The sequence below is a fragment of the Amphiura filiformis genome, chromosome 3, assembly GCF_039555335.1.
Source record: "Amphiura filiformis chromosome 3, Afil_fr2py, whole genome shotgun sequence".
Taxonomy (NCBI): Eukaryota; Metazoa; Echinodermata; class Ophiuroidea; order Amphilepidida; family Amphiuridae; genus Amphiura; species Amphiura filiformis.
The window spans coordinates 37,984,490-38,004,366 of record NC_092630.1 but is presented as its reverse complement, the minus strand read 5'-3'; the positions used below and the strand labels follow the sequence as shown (position 1 = coordinate 38,004,366).

General features: G+C 35.7%; 1 protein-coding gene across 5 annotated transcripts in view; it reads left to right on the top strand.

Annotated features, from left to right (window-relative positions):
* The first annotated feature begins 12,475 nt into the window (after nucleotides 1–12,475).
* The window catches only part of LOC140148463 (receptor-type tyrosine-protein phosphatase gamma-like), a 117,293-nt gene continuing 109,891 nt past the window's right edge, over nucleotides 12,476–19,877 (top strand). For 4 of the 5 annotated variants that reach the window (XM_072170421.1, XM_072170423.1, XM_072170422.1 and 1 more), the window contains exon 1: nucleotides 12,477–12,504. The gene's annotated coding sequence lies outside the window, so the exon portion shown is untranslated. Of the gene's footprint in view, nucleotides 12,505–19,877 lie in introns of all 5 variants that reach the window. The other variant, XM_072170418.1, reaches the window with a different exon arrangement.

The window sequence follows — 19,877 nt, the reverse complement described above, 5'->3', positions numbered from 1 at the left end:
TCAACTTTGAAATATTAGAAATTTTATTTTGATTATGGGCCAAAACAATGTGGGCCAACATTTTCACATGCAAGGTGAGAGTTATAGTATTTGTGTGTGTGATATAAACAAGCATGACCCCTGTGGCATACTGACTGGCGTGGGGTGGGACAGGGCAGGGCAGGGAGGGCAAGAATTCCTTTCTGGATCAAAATTTGTTCGTTTGAATCTGAGCATGCAAACATCAATTTTGGAGCAGGTCAGTATGAATACTTAGCAAAGCAATTTACCCCCTCCCTTGACAGAGATTGGGTTCAACGTTTGTAACACAACAATCCATTAATTTGACTAAGTGTGAATCCAGCAAATCATCATCATGAGCTCATTTTCAACTTGCTACTGCTTTCTCTACATTGTATGAATAACATCGCACAAAAGTGCAAAGCTAATTCAGAATAAAAAATACAATCATAAAGGCTTAAAAGCAAGTACATTTTAAATATGCAAAAAAAAAAAAAAAATTTATTTGCAGGATATGTAAAGAGCTCATAAAAGGAGACAAGGAGTGATGTGTCTTTGTCCACAAAATTTGGCAGTAATTATCTGAAGATAGAGTGGAATAATTTACAGAGTAGCTTAAATTTGAAACTGCATAGACACCAGGTTAAGGAGATGAAATGGGTTATTCCATCTAAATTCCACACTCCCCCTGTGGAAGATTTTCAAAATATCTTCCTGATAGGGAGTATGAATTTCAAATGGAATTAGCACATTAAACCATTCTATTTGAAACTTAACCTCCCTCTGTGGAAGATTTAGGATGAGCCTTTCTCAAAGAGTGTTTGAAATTTAAATTCAGCAGCCTAATGTGTTCTGTTTGTTCCATTTGAAATTCATACTCCCCTTGTTGAAGATATTTCCAAATTCTTCCACAGGGGGAGTGTCGATTTTAATTGGAATAGTCCAATGAGAGAAAATGACAGACCATTTGATTGACTGATCTAAGCCTATTACAGAAGACTTATGATCAATTTGATTCAACAGGGATTTTATTTGTAATATAAATCAAATGTAAGATAGATTGGAAGTTTATTTGAAACTGTCCCATTATCATTTAGTGCTGCTTGTACAGTCTGTCCACATAGAAGTACAAACCAAATTTGTGGCATCGGGGGTCGATGCTTTGCGTCACACGCGAACACGACGTGATGCGTAAAGAGCGTGGTGCGCTCGGCAAGTACAAATCGCGCAGCAGTTGGCGCGCCAAAGAAGCATTGCACTGAAATAATTATTCTCATACCTCATTCCGAGGTCTATTTACTTTGTACTTCTAAGTGGACAGACTATAGAACTGGAGAGGCTATAGTTTCAAATATGAGATAATCAGATTCTGTGGGTGGTTTTTTCACTGCAATTTGTGCATACAAAATTTGCTTATGTTTCATCTTCAGATAATTACTGTCAAACAGTTTATTTGTGTTAAGTCAACACTTTTTATGCAGACTATTAAGAAATGAGCATTACATGGCAAAAACAATTACTGCATTTCATTTACTCTGTGCACATATTTTAAAAACCAACCAAGCCGCTGTTGTGAGTCATGAAATCACTAGTAAATACTAGTGAATCAAAACAAACATTGCATATCACACAGGCTTGATTGGTCAGTGCTTCTGTGGTGTTGGGTTACATGCTAAAAGGTCAGATGGTCTCTATCAGGTTGAATGAGCTACTTTTGTAAACTAGTAATACAAATCATTATGTCAGACTCAACAATTTACTATTGGGAATAAAGTTACTTGATTTTAATTCATCAAGTTGGCCTACATTTTGATATTATTAAGCTATGATCATCATAAATTTATCATAACAAATCAAATTCCTAAATTATCCATATTTTTGCTTTGACAGTGTATGTGCTTATCACTAGGATCCACAACATGCTCATCTATCAGGGGAAGAGTTCTTAAACCCCAATACATGTGTACATTCATTGAATGACCGTTGAAGATTTGGGTACAAAAACTCATACTCTGCAACTTGAGGTCAAAATTTGCACTATGATTATGTAATTGAGGTTATTGGACTATGCCATTGGGATGAGGCTCTTGTGGTCCATAGTATATCACTCAATGCTGAGATGACCCATATGTTGCTAGGCATTTGCCCATTTATCAAATGCAGAAAGATTCAACCATGGCTAGGATGGCATGTCTAGTAGGGTTGGGACTTGTTTCACTATGTATAAACTTATAATTTGGCCCTGTAGCGCTGATACAACTTATTACATCACCAGGGTATGATAAAAAGATTCTTTGGTACTAGACCTGTCACCAATAGTGATATAGGATTAAATACTCGATAGGTACCGATGGCTCTTTCTATTGTACCCTGATGCTTTGGTGTTTTATTGAAAAGAAAATTGATAATACTATGCAAATGTTAATTATTATGCTTGATTCAATTAAGTAAGTTTTTAGCGAAGTGTTAAGAAGTGTCAAGCTTTCGTCAGGAGTAGCTCTGACTTCTTCAGGACAAAATATCCAAGTATGAAACATGTAGGCCGCCTCTTACCTACTGATGGCTCTGAAAAGAACCGTTCACTGAAGACTGCCCCTTGTGAACTGTGAACGAGCAGACCACACATATCTGCTAATGTAAAAGTTTTTGGTGGCTCTGAAAAGAACCGTTCACTGATACAACTTATTACATCACCAGGGTATGATGAAAATATTCTTTGGTACTTGACCTGTCACCAATAGTGATATAGGATTAAATTCGACATAGTGCCTAAGGAAATATGAGATAACTGTGTATTTGAATGGAAAACCAAAGTAATATGTACTACAACCTTCACCATCTCTCACATTCTTTGCATTATTTACAGAGCCAACATCACCTCCTACCAATGTCACCGCCATAGCCATGGATGCCACCTGTATTAAAGTATCCTGGAACCAACCAGCAGAAGATACACTTAATGGTAGACTAGTAGGTTATAGGATCAAATACAGTACTGGGGACTTTTCTGATACACTTGATACTGATGGTAGTATGAGACAGGTGAGATTGTGGGCATCAACATTTGATCAGGGGAAGCTACAATCCCGGAAAAAATGTGTTCGAACACCCACTGTAATCCCCATGTTCATTTTAGTATAGTGCATGCACGCTATATGAGTCACTGGAAACTAAGATTTATAATAAAGTTCTCTCAATGTTCATCTTAAGCATATCCCTCCCTTTCCCCACCAATCAATGTTGGGAGAAGATATGTGAAGATGAGCATATTGGGTATGCCAACATTATGCGGGGGTAGAAGGGGACTATTTTCAATAAGGCCTTTAAAGTGTTGAACAATATTTTCTGAGATTGTCTGAGGAATTCTAAAATCAGTGTTTGCTTTTTCACATTTGGGATAATAACTTCAGATCCAGTAGAGCGATTTAAATGAAACTTGGACATGTTAGTTTATATATAATAAGGAACACATGCAATAAATAATATTACATTACATCCACATATATTTCAGGGATCGGTCACTTTAAACATATATTTTCATCAAATTTTGAATAATTTAAGTCGAATAAGAAGTAAAATACCTGATACATATCCCCAAACAGTTTAAAACATAGCAATTTGAATAGCTAAAAAGTTGACAATGTTTTTGGACAATCATGGACCATCTTTTATATTTGCTATAACACTAAGGCCACGTCAATTAAACATCACACGGATGTGGGATGCAAATTTGTCAATGCTATCTGCAGTAGATAGCAAAATAATGCAACGACATCTACCACCCTATGTCCAATGCATTGCCAAACTTCTCCTTCCAAACCAGTAATTCCTGACCCCACAAAAGTAAACTTCAAAGATTTCAAGCAAATAAAAAGAAGTCATTAAAGACCCCCCCCACAAAAAATAACAATAAAAGATATAAGAAACAAAGCGAAACCAAAACAAAATAGGAAAGAAAATGCCAAAATTAAATAAAAGAAGATAAAACAAAAAATCTAAGTAAAAGGAAAATAATGCAGTAAAAAAGAAGGAAGAATAAAAAGTGCAAATGTGAAATGTCACTTGCTGTTCAATATGTTTCAAGTTCAAGTCCAATTTCACATTAAAAGACACATGCGCAATGTATAGGACACATCATTCAATAATATTTTAACTAACATGGTCAATGATTGGTGTGCAAGTTATTTCATGATTGTCATTATTTTGATCAAAAAAAAAGAAAATATAAACAATTCAAAAATGTTGTTTTTCAGTTAAACAAATACCGATCATTATGAGCATTATAGATAATGACCTTTATTATTAGGCCTATGCAATCTCAAATTGGCACATTTCATTAAACATGTTTTGCGTTGTCTCTTCAGTGGGTATAACTGTGTACACTGAAAGTGTGAAAGCCTATTCATGGTAAAGGTAAATCATTGCACATCTCCCCATTGAAAACACACATTATGCACGGTTGACCACAAAACATAAAGAATAAGAGGATTTACTTTTCTATTATATGGTGAATCGTTGGAAATGCGTGCTTGTCTATGTGTGTAAATCGTTATGATTCACCATTTGACCATCCTAACCATGGTGTATGTAAAATGTTTAATGAACACAATTTCACACATTAGGCTGATTTTCTTAAATGTTGGTCAGGTAATGTTTTTAAAAACAATAAATGTGCATAGCCTGTGCGTATCTCTCCCTTCCTATCACTCGCTCTCTCTCTCGTCCCCCCCCCCCCCGATTTATCACACAGTGGTAAATTTGTGACATTTAAATACATAACATTAAATTTACGAGTAATGTCTGTTTTTAGCTGAATATAAAATTTTAACACCTTCTCTAAATTAATTATACCACATGTACATATGCTCAATAAACATGGCACATAAATAATTTAGGCCTGTATTTGCGTGTACAAAACGCTATGTTAAATCTATACTAACAGAACGCTATCAAAATATTCATTGATTTCCTCCATATTTTGTGGGATGATAGCAAATTATGTTTCTAACATATGTGCCAAATTGCATTAAAATCGATGGCGTAACTGCAGAGTTATTGTCCAAAAACTAAAATCAGATGATTTTGCTAAGCAATTTTGTAGACAATCCCGGAAAAAATGTGTTCGAACACCCACTGTAATCCCCATGTTCATTTTAGTATAGTGCGCACGCTATATGAGTCACTGGAAACTAAGATTTATAATAAAGTTCTCTCAATGTTCATCTTAAGCATATCCCCTCCCCTTTCCCCACCAATCAATGTTGGGAGAAGATATGTGAAGATGAGCATATTGGGTATGCCAACATTGTGCGGGGTAGAAGGGGACTATTTTCAATAAGGCCTTTAACGTGTTCGACCAATATTTTCTGAGATTGTCTGAGGAATTCTAAAATCAGTGTTTGCTTTTTCACATTTGGGATAATAACTTCAGATCCAGTAGAGCGATTTAAATGAAACTTGGACATGTTAGTTTATATATAATAAGGAACACATGCAATAAATAATATTACATTACATCCACATATATTTCAGGGATCGGTCACTTTAAACATATATTTTCATCAAATTTTGAATAATTTAAGTCGAATAAGGCGTAAAATACCTGATACATATCCCCAAACAGTTTAAAACATAGCAATTTGAATAGCTAAAAAGTTGACAATGTTTTTGGACAATCATGGACCATCTTTTATATTTGCTATAACACTAAGGCCACCGTCAATTAAACATCACACGGATGTGGGATGCAAATTTGTCAATGCTATCTGCAGTAGATAGCAAAATAATGCAACGACATCTACCACCCTATGTCCAATGCATTGCCAAACTTCTCCTTCCAAACCAGTAATTCCTGACCCCACAAAAGTAAACTTCAAAGATTTCAAGCAAATAAAAAGAAGTCATTAAAGAAAAAAAAAAAAAAAATAACAATAAAAGATATAAGAAACAAAGAAAGCGAAACCAAAACAAAATAGGAAAGAAAATGCCAAAATAAATAAAAGAAAATAAAAAAAAAAATCTAAGTAAAAGGAAAATAATGCAGTAAAAAAGAAGGAAGAATAAAAAGTGCAAATGTGAAATGTCACTTGCTGTTCAATATGTTTCAAGTTCAAGTCCAATTTCACATTAAAAGACACATGCGCAAGGTATAGGACACATCATTCAATAATATTTTAACTAACATGGTCAATGATTGGTGTGCAAGTTATTTCATGATTGTCATTATTTTTGATCAAAAAAAAAAGAAAATATAAACAATTCAAAAATGTTGTTTTTCAGTTAAACAAATACCGATCATTATGAGCATTATAGATAATGACCTTTATTATTAGGCCTATGCAATCTCAAATTGGCACATTTCATTAAACATGATTTGCGTTGTCTCTTCAGTGGGTATAACTGTGTACACTGAAAGTGTGAAAGCCTATTCATGGTAAAGGTAAATCATTGCACATCTCCCCATTGAAAACACACATTATGCACGGTTGACCACAAAACATAAAGAATAAGAGGATTTACTTTTCTATTATATGGTGAATCGTTGGAAATGCGTGCTTGTCTATGTGTGTAAATCGTTATGATTCACCATTTGACCATCCTAACCATGGTGTATGTAAAATGTTTAATGAACACAATTTCACACATTAGGCTGATTTTCTTAAATGTTGGTCAGGTAATGTTTTTAAAAACAATAAATGTGCATAGCCTGTGCGTATCTCTCCCTTCCTATCACTCGCTCTCTCTCTCCCCCCCCCCCCCGATTTATCACACAGTGGTAAATTTGTGACATTTAAATACATAACATTAAATTTACGAGTAATGTCTGTTTTTAGCTGAATATAAAATTTTAACACCTTCTCTAAATTAATTATACCACATGTACATATGCTCAATAAACATGGCACATAAATAATTTAGGCCTGTATTTGTGTGTACAAAGCGCTATGTTAAATCTATACTAACAGAACGCTATCAAAATATTCATTGATTTCCTCCATATTTTGTGGGATGATAGCAAATTATGTTTCTAACATGTGTGCCAAATTGCATTAAAATCGATGGCGTAACTGCAGAGTTATTGTCCAAAAACTAAAATCAGATGATTTTGCTAAGCAATTTTGTAGACAATCCCGGAAAAAATGTGTTCGAACACCCACTGTAATCCCCATGTTCATTTTAGTATATTGCGCACGCTATATGAGTCACTGGAAACTAAGATTTATAATAAAGTTCTCTCAATGTTCATCTTAAGCATATCCCCTCCCCTTTCCCCACCAATCAATGTTGGGAGAAGATATGTGAAGATGAGCATATTGGGTATGCCAACATTGTACGGGGGTAGAAGGGGGACTATTTTCAATAAGGCCTTTAAAGTGTTCGAACAATATTTTCTGAGATTGTCTGAGGAATTCTAAAATCAGTGTTTGCTTTTTCACATTTGGGATAATAACTTCAGATCCAGTAGAGCGATTTAAATGAAACTTGGACATGTTAGTTTATATATAATAAGGAACACATGCAATAAATAATATTACATTACATCCACATATATTTCAGGGATCGGTCACTTTAAACATATATTTTCATCAAATTTTGAATAATTTAAGTCGAATAAGACGTAAAATACCTGATACATATCCCCAAACAGTTTAAAACATAGCAATTTGAATAGCTAAAAAGTTGACAATGTTTTTGGACAATCATGGACCATCTTTTATATTTGCTATAACACTAAGGCCACCGTCAATTAAACATCACACGGATGTGGGATGCAAATTTGTCAATGCTATCTGCAGTAGATAGCAAAATAATGCAACGACATCTACCACCCTATGTCCAATGCATTGCCAAACTTCTCCTTCCAAACCAGTAATTCCTGACCCCACAAAAGTAAACTTCAAAGATTTCAAGCAAATAAAAAGAAGTCATTAAAGACCCCCCACAAAAAATAACAATAAAAGATATAAGAAACAAAGAAACGAAACCAAAACAAAATAGGAAAGAAAATGCCAAAATTAAATAAAAGAAGATAAAACAAAAAATCTAAGTAAAAGGAAAATAATGCAGTAAAAAAGAAGGAAGAATAAAAAGTGCAAATGTGAAATGTCACTTGCTGTTCAATATGTTTCAAGTTCAAGTCCAATTTCACATTAAAAGACACATGCGCAATGTATAGGACACATCATTCAATAATATTTTAACTAACATGGTCAATGATTGGTGTGCAAGTTATTTCATGATTGTCATTATTTTTGATCAAAAAAAAAAGAAAATATAAACAATTCAAAATGTTGTTTTTCAGTTAAACAAATACCGATCATTATGAGCATTATAGATAATGACCTTTATTATTAGGCCTATGCAATCTCAAATTGGCACATTTCATTAAACATGATTTGCGTTGTCTCTTCAGTGGGTATAACTGTGTACACTGAAAGTGTGAAAGCCTATTCATGGTAAAGGTAAATCATTGCACATCTCCCCATTGAAAACACACATTATGCACGGTTGACCACAAAACATAAAGAATAAGAGGATTTACTTTTCTATTATATGGTGAATCGTTGGAAATGCGTGCTTGTCTATGTGTGTAAATCGTTATGATTCACCATTTGACCATCCTAACCATGGTGTATGTAAAATGTTTAATGAACACAATTTCACACATTAGGCTGATTTTCTTAAATGTTGGTCAGGTAATGTTTTAAAAACAATAAATGTGCATAGCCAGCGTATCTCTCCTTCCTATCACTCGCTCTCTCTCTCTCGTCCCCCGATTTATCACACAGTGGTAAATTTGTGACATTTAAATACATAACATTAAATTTACTGAGTAATGTCTGTTTTTAGCTGAATATAAAATTTTAACACCTTCTCTAAATTAATTATACCACATGTACATATGCTCAATAAACATGGCACATAAATAATTTAGGCCTGTATTTATGTACAAAACGCTATGTTAAATCTATACTAACAGAACGCTATCAAAATATTCATTGATTTCCTCCATATTTTGTGTGATGATAGCAAATTATGTTTCTAACATGTGTGCCAAATTGCATTAAAATCGATGGCGTAACTGCAGAGTTATTGTCCAAAAACTAAAATCAGATGATTTTGCTAAGCAATTTTGTAGACAATCCCGGAAAAAATGTGTTGAACACCCACTGTAATCCCCATGTTCATTTTAGTATAGTGCACGCTATATGAGTCACTGGAAACTAAGATTTATAATAAAGTTCTCTCAATGTTCATCTTAAGCATATCCCTCCCTTTCCCCACCAATCAATGTTGGGAGAAGATATGTGAAGATGAGCATATTGGGTATGCCAACATTGTACGGGGGTAGAAGGGGGACTATTTTCAATAAGGCCTTTAAAGTGTTCGAACAATATTTTCTGAGATTGTAGATATTGTGCAGTTTTGTTTTGATTTATTTGGGGAAAACAGCTGTGTGCTATGCAGGTTTTCTTTTTTTATTGTATTTTCAGCCCACTTTTTGGTGTGTTCTTTGCCAGTTTGCTGCCAAATTGTTGATCATTTTTTAAAATATTTTTTTTGGGCAACTAAAACAAAAGGGCGAGAGCCAAAGAATCACTGAAACAAAGGAACATACCTATACATTCAAGCAACACTGTTATATAACCTGTTTTTACCTTCAAACCATGCCATGGAAGGCATGCATGTAGCCTGTGCGGGTGGAGAATAACTGCAGGGTGTGTTAGCAAACTCACAAATAGAGTGAGCATACTTAAACGGGAGTTTGCTTGTAAGCACTGTCAAGTTTAGTGCATTGTGTATGCTCAGATGAGTGAGGTCACAGGTTTGAACGCTCTACCAACGTCAGTCGAATTCAAGCATGCGCAGAATGCTATTCTGGTACAGGACTTTCCTGCTTGGAGTTCAATAATCGTAAGGTTTAAATTATGTCAATAAAATACATGAATTGACATCAGTATAAGAGATCTTGAATTGAATTGAAGCATAAGCCAATTGTAGCATCAGTGTAGTATTCTTAACCCATGTTTTTGCCTGTATTTTTCCTCACACAGTTCAAACTCTTTGGATTAAAACCCTACACCAATTATAGTGTCAGTGTAGCTGTACTGAATGATGCAAGAGGGGAGGATTCACTCAGTAATTATAGCAAAGAAGTGGTTGTTAGGACACATGAAGCAAGTAAGTTGTAGTGATGTACATAAAATGTAACCGGGCTGGTTTTCATAAGTCTTTTTAAACTATTGTATCTTTGGTTACCCATAATAAATTACAAACATTATGCACATCATAACTTTGCAATAGTGTTTGTATACTAGAGCTTATGGGGCACATCAGTCATAAGTCTCATGTTTGAAATCAGACGTTTGTAACTTACAATATGTTGAGTTACAGTGTGTTTAGGATTTATGAATATATAAGTGAAATTCATTGGTGGCTTCATTGAGGTGGATGTTTAATGATAAGATTCATACACAGTGGGAATAATATAATATTCAGGGGTTAATCATCAATGCTACAATTATATTTTGTGCTTTATATCTCAAGGTTCTAATTAGCCTTGACTCAAACCGTAAGTGCATTTAGGATAGTGGTGTTAATCTTCATTTTCATTTTGCATTTAAGCTTACCTTATACGCAGATCCTACTTAAAGGTAGTCTCAAGTTAGTCCACCACTGTCAGTACTACTATACAGTGTATCTCTACCACATGCTCAGATATATACACAAGTGTCAATTGTGTTTTTCTTCCAGTTTGCATTAACTTTAGGAAAACAGCAAGAACTCTGGCTAAAGCCTGTCTCTAAAAACAACCAGGGGGAAGGCAGACTTAATATATTATACCTATTAATCCTTAAAACTTTAAAAGAGATTAGAGTAATTAGCAAAGATTATAATGGCACATGGCTGAGGGTATTGGCACAAGGCTGAGGGTATTGGCCCTAGGTTTGTGTTAGTGCAGTGACATTGGTAGAAGTCTACCTGTATACCAGCCTAACCAGGGAAGTTAGTGTTCTATGGTAATATCCCTCTCTTTCTCTCTGTGTCAGGTGGCGCTGTGTAGCGCTGCTGTGGTCTTCACAAGAGTACGCCATCTCACTCGATCTGCGTTGCACCTTGCATACCTTGGTTAGAAACCAGCTTCATGTCATTAGTCCAAGATGTTGGTGGACGTCCTCTTCCTCGTTTGCCTTCCATAGCCCCTTGCAAAATCTGTTTTTCTACACCTTCATGTTTCCTGACAATATGGCCAAAGTACTTCAGCTTTCTCTCCATTATGCCGCTTCTGATGGTTAGACTTGTACCAATCTTGTCGAGGATCCAGGAATTTGTTCTCCCGTCTTTCCATGTCACTCGTAGAAGCCTCCTGTAACTCCACATCTCAAAAGCACTAGGACTACTAAAAGTACTTTAATGTTTAAGAACTATGGCTTTACTTGGTGATGGAGTGACCATGGCCAGTGATAGGTGAAAAAAGAATAAGCTATCACAGGCATCAGGTCCAAAAGGACTTTAGGAAGTCTAGGTTCTAATGAGAAGTATGATAATGATTGTTATTGATTACAATGTTTTTTCGTCTTGGCGAGTCAGTGACGTCAACGACTTGAGGCAGCTGTTTTGTGCATGCATCTATACTGTGTTTTTAAATGTGTGCATGTGTATGTCAGTGCTTTACACAAATACTCCTATTTCAAGTTGCACCCAAGGATATGACCGCTGATGTCACTGACTCAACAAGGTGAAAAATAGTATAGGCATGAATTTGCCCAAAGTAAAAAGCTAATGAATTATGCAAATATACAATGTAGAATCACAGGTAAATGACTAAAGACTACAGGAATACTAAATTTTACTAAATTCAAGAATTTAGTGCCAAGGAGCAGAGATTAGCAGGCACATTTAAATAAAGGGGAAAAACCTACAACTGTACCAAACATCAAAAAACCACAATTCACAAAGCATCTGCAAGTGTGGGTATACCACATGATGTAATTGCATCATCATGCGAACAGTCATATTGGCATGGAAAGCTTAGCTGGTCAAGGTAAACCCTGTGAAAAGGTATGTCCATGCTCGTGTCTGCCACCTAAAATGTCCGTGGTTCAAAACTGCACCTGATTTCTCTTCTTTCTTTCCTCGCCAGAATAGGCCTGGGGCATTAGGGTTAATACCTCCTTGAGCTGGGATATGAGCAAAAGAAATTTTAATTGAAAAGTGTTTGTTCGTTTCTGTTTACTGTGCATGCTATGTAGAAAACTCTTACTGGAAATAACACCTTTACATGTTTTATTCTTGTAATCATTTCAGGGCCAGACCCTCCTATGCCACCAGTTCTGGTTGGTAAAACCCATAGTGATATCAGTGTGTTCTGGATGCCACCTATCAACACCAATGGCATACTACTAAGCTACAATGCCTACATTGCACTGGCTAAAGATAGGGTGTGGAGCAAGGTGTCCAATCTACCTGTCCATAAGCAATACCACACTTTCTTTGAATTAGGTAAGTGGAAGTGTTAGTTTCTTTAGTCTGAATGCACAAAACAAGTTAGACCAGGTCTAACTTAAGGCCTGGTCTAACTATGGAGATTAGTTTATGGAGAAGGAACTTTTGGGTATTTACAAACCGTATTCTATAATAGTGTAGATCTCTGTTAAGGGCAAATATATGTAGCTTAATATAGATAGCTGCAGTTTAATTTTTGGACTTAACTTAGAATAAAAGAAGAAAGGAAAAGATTAAATCGATCCCTCCGTAAATCTAACCTCCATAGTCAGACCAGGTTATACTTGTTTTGTGCATACAGACCTTTGTTTTTCTTTCTTATTCACAGGAACATCAGTTTAAGAATTGAATGGAAGAAGGATGTAAGTGCTGTGTTGTGATTATGCACTTATATCCTTCTTCCATTTTATGGACAAGTTGATCATGATTAAAATCACTGTCTCAAAACTTTGGTAATTTATTGACATGTGCCATAGTTACTATGCCAAAATGCTGTGACATTTGATGTGATTTTTTTCATGTGATTATAATTATAATTGCTAGACTCTATCAACCAAATGGGCTTTTCAAGTTGAAGTCCATACACCTTGAATGGAAGACATGACCTTTATCGATCACACAGGGAGTGTGAATTTCAAATGGGGTTACCTGAATGAGTGACTTCATTCGAAATATCGAAATATACACTCCTTGTGTGGAAGATTAAGGTAATGTCTTCCATGGGGTGTATAGATTTAAACTAGAATTGTCTAATTATCAGGGCACTAAATCAAAATCTTTGCGATGTGATTATCAGATGCGTTATTTAAATTCATTGATTCACACACTTCACCTCCCAAATGGTGAAACCTTTTATGAAGCACATGGCGGTACTACCCGCTTGAATCACAGGCATGCCATACAGTGTCCATTGTACAGCTATATCAATAACTATTCATCCTGTATCAATATGATTGGTATCCAAGACTACCAAATATCCAAATGCCAGATCCACTGCATATGATGTGATCCCTATACTTTGATCAGCTTGTAATCAGCAGAAATTGTTAGGCTTTTACCACTACTCCAAAAAAGTAGACCCACGCTAACAGTGATAAAGTTGACCTGTCTGGTCTATACTGTGTTTGTTAAATAAAGTAGACAAAGTATAAAACTTCAATTAATAATTTGATGCTTCTGGTAAGGGTAAGATGTCACAAGGCAATTCTTACAATAAAATATATTGATATTAATCCGCGATGTTGTAAGGCCCGCCGATTACGAGCTGATCAAACTATAGTTAAACCATAAACCCTGGACGTTTCAAGCAAATCCAATGATGCTTATGGAAGAGACAGTCTTTGTTCAATAAACATTGATGTGTCCCAATCATTTTGATCAAGGATGTTATTTGAAGGACAAGTTTCCCCTGTCAGTTTATCTTGGCTATCTTCTATGCACCTGATGACAAACATGACGGATGTAAGATTGGCAATTGAAACCATGTTTTTCTCTTCAATTGAAATCTATATAGACAACCTTCAACAATAGTGTGTGATTTATGAGTTATTTTAAACAGGAAATTAATGTGACCTGATACCTGATGTAATCTTATCAGACATGTGTTACCAATCATGAAAATGAGATACATGCAAAGTCGAAGCATTCATAATCTTGAAAACAGGCAAATATATTCACTATTGGATGTTGATTTTGATATAAATTAAAAGGCATAGATTTAAATTTGTCTTTAGTACAAGTCTTTGGGGTTTGATAGTTCCAGCGTACCAAAAAAGCTCTTATTTGCACAAATTTCCCAAATATTCAAATTTGTCTTCTATTGTCAGTTAGGTCCAACTAAGTGATTACAATTTAGCTATCATTCATTTGGCAAGACAGAACAATTTTGTTTAAAAAAAAAAAAAGAAAGAAAGAAAGAAAGAAAAGGAAAGAAACAATAGGTCTATATTTTTATGGGATAGGGAGTAGGACAAGGCTATGATTATTACCTATTTTCAATATTTGCAACATTTGACCAGAGGGATAATATCAGATGCAGTTGTTGAATAGGGAGTAAAAGGCAAAATATTAAAAGTAAATTGCTGTAAATCTGTGATGAGAGTGTACTTCACGATATTGACAAGGCGCAAATCACAATACATACAGCGCATGTGGCAGTGAATTTAACAACGCATAAGATGCGCAAAGGACACATATTATGCTTCAGAGGCACCTTGTTAACATCATGGAAGGGTTGTCAAAGGGTTACAGCAATTTACTATAGATATCTACACTGTTTCCTCTGCTGCCATATGTATTTTATGCAGTAGTCTTATAAAAGCAACAATTAAATTACCTTCATATGAACGTTGAAAAAATGCAATGGATTGAAATGATAAAAGCATGACAGTGACCTGCTGGACCTGACTTGTACAGGAATAGTGCCCTCTATGTCTACTCATTACATTTGAGTGTGTGGAAGTGATTGCTGTAATTCGTAATTCATATAAAGGCAGTGAGACCTCCATTTTAAAAGAAGTGAGCCACCTATGTCTAAAGTGAAATAGAACTACATTTATTTATTTTAGCTGTAGCAAGGGAGCGTATTTCCGTAAAGAGTATCCTACAAGTCCCAGATTTAACAGTGAAAGTCATACATTTGTCTCTTGTAGGAGCTCAGAATGTGAAGTTAAATTTTGTAGGTGTACTCTCTTACATCCTTTTTGAGACTTAGATAGTATTATAACAAAACATTACAAATATTGAAATATTGTAACAAAAGGAAAATTGTTTATCCATATTTGCCCTCTGGAAAATAAGATGGGGGATTAGAGGGTCATCTTGATTTTATTGAAAGCCACAAAATGAGATATATAAATATTGGTGCTATACCCAAGGTATATTTGGATCTGAACCGTATGGGCACTATAAATCAGCCTCCCTCTAAGAATTATTTTGCTTGGTCACAAAGAGAGCCCATGGGTTAACTAATGAAACATACATTTGGCAGTAGGCATCTCTTCAGTTGATTTTTTGCCAATAATAGGTTTGGCTGAATGTTATTTAAAAAAATACAGTGAATGATGCATAAATAGTGCACATTTTGTACAGATGTGCAGCACACTACAAAATGTACAGCTTTAATAATCAGCTCTCAGTACTGATAGTGTAGATGCTTTAGATAAATAAATCTATGTGGATCTAATCAATTTGGATTCAGAGCATTGTGTTGCTTGCCTCATGTTTCATGGATAACACACATCTATATGGACCTGAACCAATCTGGATTCAGAGCATTGTGTTGCTTGTCGTACGTTTCATAGATAACATGGACAGTGGTGGGGCCACTGGGGGGAGGGGGATGCCCCCAGTCAAAACTCTTGTTCCCTGTTGCCCCTCAGTCAAAACCCAAAATTATGAAAATTTCCACTTTTTACAGCAATTTTGCACAAAACTTGTTGATTCGCCCCTGAAATTCACTTTGCCCCCCCCCCCCCTATGCCCCCCCCCAAAAAAAAAATCCTGGCTCTGCCACTGAACATGGACTTTGGATTCAGAGCATCATATAACTTGCCCCATGTGCCATGGATGACACAAATCTATGTGGTTCTGAACCAATCTGGACTCGAGAGCATGGTCTAGATTGACCCATTGACAATATCCAGTGTAATCTTAGTCTGGTGAATGGCAACCTGGGACTTTATTGTTTCTACCACACTCTGGCACAAGGCGTCTAGTCTGCAAGCACATTTCCTTTTTAATTAAGTGCCACACTTATCGAGCCTAAGACAACAGTGCACCTTGAAATTAATAACAGAGGGCTTGGTTTACTTTTTGTTATATCTTTGGTAGGAAGTAGTAAAAGAGTCATAGGGACATAAAATTATTACATCATTGGAAAGAGTTTGGTTGATAGCTTTTGTTGAGATGAGAATTGACAGCCATTTAAAAACCAGTCTTGGATGATGAATTTGTAATAATATGAAAAAGTTAGTTGAGATGTGAAACTGCATCTGCACTTCTGCAGTATAGCATTAGGTAAAGAATCAAAGGAGTGAAAAGGGTGATTTGGTGATCACTTTTTGGACTATGATGAAGGGCTGTACCGGAAACATTGTCATCAATTCATACAAAAATGGCAGTTTCACTCTTTTGACTCTTATTGGGCAATGTGGACTTTAATCTGTCTAAAGTTTGAAGTAAGTGCATCTTCTTTTCTTGATGCATTTAAGTAAATACTGAAAAAATTTCAGAATATCAAAAATGGATTGTCTGATTTGGTAGACAGCAGTTCTTGATTTTAAATTCCTAAAGTTCTTCCTGAGTTAGTAAAATAAATTGTTGGATTATTTGTGAACAGGAAGGTAAACTTGATATCACAGAGACTATGCCAATTAAAGAGAAGCCAGAGTCTGAATGGGTTAGTCGTAGACAAAAAATATACAGGCCAGTCACCAACAGGCAAAGTCCCCCGCATAATTTGTATGCTGAGAATTCTTGCATATTCATGAGGACTGTATTGCGTGTGTCTAAGAAATCACACGCACACTGTTTGGGAGCTGTATTTATGGTTTTAATTACAGCTCTATGGTGCCTATACGTTTACGCAAAAGATGTCAAGACTGTGCTTTGAAAATATATGCGATAACATGGGTATGTGTGCATGGAACAATTGGCCTTCGTTAGTAAATGATTCTGGACTTTGACTGTTTGTGAATGCTCTGTATCTTGTTCATCTATGGGGGCTAGTAGTCCACTGATGTATATTGAGAAATTAATGGTGGAATGAGTTTCTACATTAAAAAATATATGAACTCTTGTCCAAAGGTTGGTTGGTACCGACTATTTCTCCTGAAAATATTTTAGGTTCTTACGAGAAAAAGGAAAAACCCTGCGGGCATTGCCTAATTGTAAATTAATTGTCAAATAGGTTCCTCTGTCATGTGACAAAACTGACAGGAATCTCTCCCTTGTGGATTACTCTCCAGACAAAGTCCAATTTTACAGGTGGCTTTATGCATTTGACAAGTGAAATAGATGGAAATGTTTTTGCTGTTTTGGATTGAAGATTGATGTTTGGTAGAGAACTGATAAGCATAGGTAGGATTAATTATGTCCTGTGCCTTCTGGCAGTGTGCAATCCCCATGGTTTTAAGATTCAGACTGTAAATCTTTGCAGTTGATTATTAGGCTATTCCAGTTGAAATCCATACACCCCTTGTGGAAGATATGACCTTAATCTCCCACACAGGGGGTGTAGATTTCAAATTTGCAATTCACACTCACTGTGTGGTCATGTCTTCCACAGGGGGTGTATGAATTTTAACTGGAATAGCCCATTGCATCAGAAGGGGACAAGTAAAATGTAGGCCTAGATGGTTAGGTCTTAACGAAAATTCCCCAAAGATAAGTACACGTATGTAGAGGGCAAGTAAAATGTAGGCCTAGTTGTTAAGATCTTAACCAAATTCCCTAAAGATTAGTAGGATTATGACTTAGCTTAGTTTTTATTTTTATTTTGTGGCATTAGAAGTTAAATCGAAGTAATTGGAGACAAATTGTAGTTTCTAACAACTTAAATGCAGAAAAACAGATTGATATTGCAGCACATAGCAATGTTGACCCACTTCTGAACCAAACACCTGAAGTTGTTTGCTGTAATTTTGTGCAAGTTGTTTTAGAATATTATGTTTTGAAAAAGCTTTTTCTAAATGACCAAATGCCAAGGTGTCAATCATTTAATCAGTCACTTCTTTTTAGTATCCATCACTGATCAGTGTTTATTGATAGATCAGGTCAGAAGTAATACAGGAAATACCACTTGTAGTCGGTCAGCTTATTAATATAATGTAGACTTGGCAGTAGGCTAGATCTATATGACTGAGGGACAGAGATACCAGAAAGCATCATCAGTGCTTAGCTAGGTACTAATTGAGAGCAGACGTTGTCATATGACAGACTGCATGCTCAGCTATCTCCTGTCCCTTCCCGTTCATTTCCTGTTTTGGCAAATGCGAGGCACATTAAAACCATTTGAGAGTGGTACAGGTGGTGGGTAAACCACCCCAAGACTCCAAGATCCAACTAGGATATGAAATGATCAGACACATGGAGTCGCATAGATTTGAAAAAGTTTGAGATGCTAAAAGGTTATTAGCCATTCTTATTCTGTGGGTGTGGTCTAGTTTGCAGACACAAAATCTGATTAGACAATTGCATGATTTCTGGTGTTGTCTGTCAGGCCGTAGATGACTCCATGTCACGAGACATGCGTATGCAGCGCGTTGAAGGTGTAGGCCTAGTGCGTAATACATGCATGCGTTCACTGAAGCCATGAAGGTGTAAAGAAGTTTTGTTCATTTTAGGATAAGGGGAGGTTTTATGATGTTGATTTAATTTTTGCTACATGAAATAGTTTATAGTTACGAAAAGAATATTTAACTGACCAAGAATGAGAATAAACAATAGAAACTGTTTTTACTTTCCTGCACCATGTAATAGACAGCAGACATGTCCAATATTTTATTGTAGTGGATACCAGCTACACTGGCATCAACATATTCAAAAATATTGGACTTACCTGTCATCTATCACATGGTACAGGATAGTAAACACAAAAATTCCTGTTGTTTATTCTCGTAACTAGTGGGTACTCCAAGTATGCTCTATTTGCAGGCCTTGTCTTTTGAAAATTGCTGGCGAGTGACAAATCACTCTCCTCAAAACTTGTCAGGTGAGCTGTAGGCGAGTGATTTTAATCACTTGTATTAGTATTTTTAGGCGAGTGATGGTGAGTGATCGCTCTCACTCGCCTCAAAAGACAAGGCCTGTATTTGATTTGATTTTGATTTTAGTGAGCAAACCAAAACAATGGGATGTTCAAAGATGTATTCCAGGGCCTTGTCACTCACATGTGCTATTAATAATAAAGAGTCTGGAGTGCCTATCTCTCCTTAGAAGTGTTGGGACAAACTACCCCACATATGAAAATAAACCAATATGAAAAGTTATGGAAAATATTTTAAATTGAAATCCTACAAATCTGATTTATGTAAGTGTGCCCAGTGAAAACAATAGTCAGGTCCTGACAATGCACAGACACAAGCAGACAAGACAAACATATGGTTTGAGGAGACACATATATATGCTAGTAAAAGTAAGATGTTCATGTAGACAGCCTTGTCTGTACAGAGTTTTTGAATAGGTAGCAGATGATCTGAACTCATACATGTGACTTGTAGGAAATGAACTAACATAAAGAGAATGATGTATACTTATGATAACTGATTGGATTTAAGTACTCTTTCTGTAACATCATAACTTCCTGGGATGTATAGGGTAATGTTTCAAGAGAGGATATGGAATACTTGTATTTAATGTGTCATCATCAT